We start from the raw sequence: 5,000 nt of genomic DNA on the forward strand, positions 1-5,000 counted from the left end.
CCAGCTGCCGCGACCCTCGGTCCGACTGGGGCTTAGGCATGGAATGAACTCCGTATGCCTAAGTCAACCCACGGAACGAGCGTGCGGGCGCTCAGCCGGCCGGAGAGGCAGGATGCGCAGGCCGGGGATCGATCGGGTGGTAAGTGGGTTTAGGCACATCTTCAAATTTCTGCCGTGCCAATGCCATTTTTATGGCTTGTAAATTCATACAATGGTCCCCTAAGCCTTCACGTGAAGTTTCGTTGCAAGATGACTCGTTTTCTATTTTTCACGATTTTCGAAACTTTTTGCGGTTCGGGATTTTTTAGAATTTTTTTAGAAGGAGTTTTCCCCCCAAATTTTGTGGACGTGATCCTTCTATTTTTTTTGGCATGCACAAAAAAATTCAGCTAAAAACTCGAACCGGAGAAGATTTCGTGACCGTTTGAAAAAAGTGTCCCCATTTCAGACACTTCAACGGCTACTGGCAGCAAACCTGTAAAATCTCAAACGCTCTTTAAGGGGGTGTGAGTTCTCAGAGGTTTGATGAGGGATAGGGGGCCAACACAAGGGCCAAGCACCAGCACCCATCGCACGTCATGTGCGCACACCCCCCCGGCCCCCCTCCCAATCGCCGGAACCCCAATGCCGCCGGTCAGGTTCTCCGGCGGTACTCCGGCGATGCTCCGGCGATGCTGTCCCGAGTGAAAAAAATGCGGCACCAGCACATGCTGGAGCCAAGCATGGGCACCGTGGCTCAAAATCGAACTTCGGCCAAGGCCTCGACCATCAATGGCACATGATGACGCATGGTGATGGCACATGCATCGACCATCATCGGCATAGGCTGCCCTTCGGTACGGGCACTTGCCTCGACCGCCATCGGCACAAGCTGGGCCCTGGTGTGGGTTGTTGCCTCGATCACCAGCGGCACATGCTGAGCCTTGGTGCGGGCGGTTGCCTCGAGCACCATCCGCAGACCCTGGGCCCTGGTGCGGCCGGTTGCCCCGATAACCATCGGCACACGCTGGGCCCTGGAGCGGCCGGTTGCCTCGATCACCATCGGCAAAAGCTGGGCCCTGGTGCGGGCGCTTGCCTCGACCACCATCGGCACACGCTCGGCCCTGGTGCGGTCGGTTGCCTCGAGCACCATCGGCACACGCTGGGCCCTGGTGCGGCAGGTTACCTCGACCACCATCGGCACACGCTGGGCCCTGGTGCGGGCGCTTGCCTCGACCACCATCGGCACACGCTCGGCCCTGGTGCGGTCGGTTGCCTCGAGCACCATCGGCACACGCTGGGCCCTGGTGCGGGCGCTTGCCTCGACCACCATCGGCACACGCTGGGCCCTGGTGCGGGCGCTTGCCTCGAGCACCATCGGCACACGCTGGGCCCTGGTGCGGCAGGTTGCCTCGAGCACCATCGGCACACGCTGGGCCCTGGTGCGGTCGGTTGCCTCGAGCACCATCGGCACACGCTGGGCGCTGGTGCGGGCGCTTGCCTCGACCACCATCGGCACACGCTGGGCCCTGGTGCGGCAGGTTGCCTCGAGCACCATCGGCACACGCTGGGCCCTGGTGCGGTCGGTTGCCTCGATCACCATCGGCACACGCTGGGCCCTGGTGCGGGCGGTTGCCTCGACCACCATCGGCACACGCTGGGCCCTGGTGCGGCAGCTTGCCTCGAGCACCATCGGCACACGCTCGGCCCTGGTGCGGTCGGTTGCCTCGAGCACCATCGGCACACGCTGGGCCCTGGTGCGCCAGGTTGCCTCGACCACCATCGGCAGCCTCGACCACCATCGGCACACGCTGGGCCCTGGTGCGGGCGCTTGCCTCGACCACCATCGGCACACGCTCCGCCCTGGTGCGGTCGGTTGCCTCGAGCACCATCGGCACACGCTGGGCCCTGGTGCGGCAGGTTGCCTCGACCACCATCGGCACACGCTGGGCCCTGGTGCGGGCGGTTGCCTCGACCACCATCGGCACACGCTGGGCCCTGGTGCGGGCGCTTGCCTCGACCACCATCGGCACACGCTGGGCCCTGGTGCGGGCGCTTGCCTCGACCACCATCGGCACACGCTGGGCCCTGGTGCGGCAGGTTGCCTCGAGCACCATCGGCACACGCTGGGCCCTGGTGCGGTCGGTTGCCTCGACCACCATCGGCACACGCTGGGCCCTGGTGCGGGCGCTTGCCTCGACCACCATCGGCACACGCTGGGCCCTGGTGCGGCAGGTTGCCTCGAGCACCATCGGCACACGCTGGGCCCTGGTGCGGCAGGTTGCCTCGAGCACCATCGGCACACGTTGGGCCCTGGTGCGGTCGGTTGCCTCGATCACCATCGGCACACGCTGGGCCCTGGTGCGGGCGCTTGCCTCGACCACCATCGGCACACGCTGGGCCCTGGTGCGGCAGCTTGCCTCGAGCACCATCGGCACACGCTCGGCCCTGGTGCGGTCGGTTGCCTCGAGCACCATCGGCACACGTTGGGCCCTGGTGCGGCAGGTTGCCTCGACCACCATCGGCAGCCTCGACCACCATCGGCACACGCTGGGCCCTGGTGCGGGCGCTTGCCTCGACCACCATCGGCACACGCTGGGCCCTGGTGCGGTCGGTTGCCTCGAGCACCATCGGCACACGCTGGGCCCTGGTGCGGCAGGTTGCCTCGACCACCATCGGCACACGCTGGGCCCTGGTGCGGGCGGTTGCCTCGACCACCATCGGCACACGCTGGGCCCTGGTGCGGGCGCTTGCCTCGACCACCATCGGCACACGCTGGGCCCTGGTGCGGCAGGTTGCCTCGAGCACCATCGGCACACGCTGGGCCCTGGTGCGGCAGGTTGCCTCGAGCACCATCGGCACACGCTGGGCCCTGGTGCGGGCGCTTGCCTCGAGCACCATCGGCACACGCTGGGCCCTGGTGCGGTCGGTTGCCTCGACCACCATCGGCACACGCTGGGCCCTGGTGCGGGCGCTTGCCTCGACCACCATCGGCACACGCTCGGCCCTGGTGCGGTCGGTTGCCTCGAGCACCATCGGCACACGCTGGGCCCTGGTGCGGGCGCTTGCCTCGAGCACCATCGGCACACGCTCGGCCCTGGTGCGGTCGGTTGCCTCGAGCACCATCGGCACACGCTGGGCCCTGGTGCGGCAGGTTGCCTCGACCACCATCGGCACACGCTGGGCCCTGGTGCGGGCGCTTGCCTCGACCACCATCGGCACACGCTCGGCCCTGGTGCGGCAGGTTGCCTCGAGCACCATCGGCACACGCTGGGCCCTGGTGCGGGCGGTTGCCTCGAGCACCATCGGCACACGCTGGGCCCTGGTGCGGGCGCTTGCCTCGACCACCATCGGCACACGCTGGGCCCTGGTGCGGGCGCTTGCCTCGAGCACCATCGGCACACGCTGGGCCCTGGTGCGGCAGGTTGCCTCGAGCACCATCGGCACACGCTGGGCCCTGGTGCGGTCGGTTGCCTCGAGCACCATCGGCACACGCTGGGCGCTGGTGCGGGCGCTTGCCTCGACCACCATCGGCACACGCTGGGCCCTGGTGCGGCAGGTTGCCTCGATCACCATCGGCACACGCTGGGCCCTGGTGCGACAGGTTGCCTCGAGCACCATCGGCACACTATCGGCCCTGGTGCGGGCGGTTGCCTCGACCACCATCGGCACACGCTGGGCCCTGGTGCGGGCGCTTGCCTCGAGCACCATCGGCACACGCTGGGCCCTGGTGGGTTTAGGCACATCTTCAAATTTCTGCCGTGCCAATGCCATTTTTATGGCTTGTAAATTCATACAATGGTCCCCTAAGCCTTCACGTGAAGTTTCGTTGGAAGATGACTCGTTTTCTATTTTTCACGATTTTCGAAACTTTTTGCGGTTCGGGATTTTTTAAAATTTTTTTATAAGGATTTTTGGCCCCAAATTTTGTAGGCATGATCCTTCTATTTTTGTTGGCATGCACAAAAAAATTCAGCTAAAAACTCGAAGTAGAGAAGATTTTGTGACCGTTTGAAAAAAGTGTCCCCATTTCAGACACTTTAACGGCTACTGGTAGCAAACCTGTAAAATCTCAAATGCTCTTTAAGGGGGTGTGAATTCTCAGAGGTTTGATGAGGGATAGGGGGCCAACACAAGGCCAAGTACCAGCACCAATCGCACATCATGTGCGCACACCCCCCCGGCCCCCCTCCCAATCGCCGGAACCCCAATGCCGCCGGTCAGGTTCTCCGGCGGTACTCCGGCGGTACTCCGGCGATGCTCCGGCGATGCTGTCCCGAGTGAAAAAAATGCGGCACCAGCACATGCTGGAGCCAAGCATGGGCACCGTGGCTCAAAATCGAACTTCGGCCAAGGCCTCGACCATCAATGGCACATGATGACGCATGGTGATGGCACATGCATCGACCATCATCGGCATAGGCTGCCCTTCGGTACGGGCACTTGCCTCGACCGCCATCGGCACAAGCTGGGCCCTGGTGTGGGTTGTTGCCTCGATCACAATCGGCACATGCTGAGCCTTGGTGCGGGCGGTTGCCTCGAGCACCATCGGTAGACCCTGGGCCCTGGTGCGGCCGGTTGCCCCGATAACCATCGGCACACGCTGGGCCCTGGGGCGGGCGCTTGCCCCCAGCACCATCGGCACACGCTGGGCCCTGGTGCGGGCGGTTGCCCCGAACAGCATCGGCACAAGCCGGCCCTTGGTGCGGGCTCCTGGCTCGACCACCATCGGCACACGCTGGGCCCTGGTGCGGGCGGTTGCCTCGAACACCATCGGCACACGCCGGCCCTTGGTGCGGCCGGTTGCCTCGACCACCATCGGCACACGCTCGGCCTTGGTGAGGGCGCTTGCCTCGACCACCATCGGCACACGCTGGGCCCTGGTGCGGGCGCTTGCCTCGACCACCATCGGCACACGCTCGGCCTTGGTGCGGGCGCTTGCCTCGACCACCATCGGCACACGCTGGGCCCTGGTGCGGGCGGTTGCCTCGACCACCATCGGCACACGCTCGGCCTTGGTG

The sequence above is a fragment of the Durio zibethinus genome, unplaced genomic scaffold, assembly GCF_047325235.1.
Source record: "Durio zibethinus cultivar Kanyao isolate XHJ-2024 unplaced genomic scaffold, ASM4732523v1 HiC_scaffold_3, whole genome shotgun sequence".
NCBI lineage: Eukaryota > Viridiplantae > Streptophyta > Magnoliopsida > Malvales > Malvaceae > Durio > Durio zibethinus.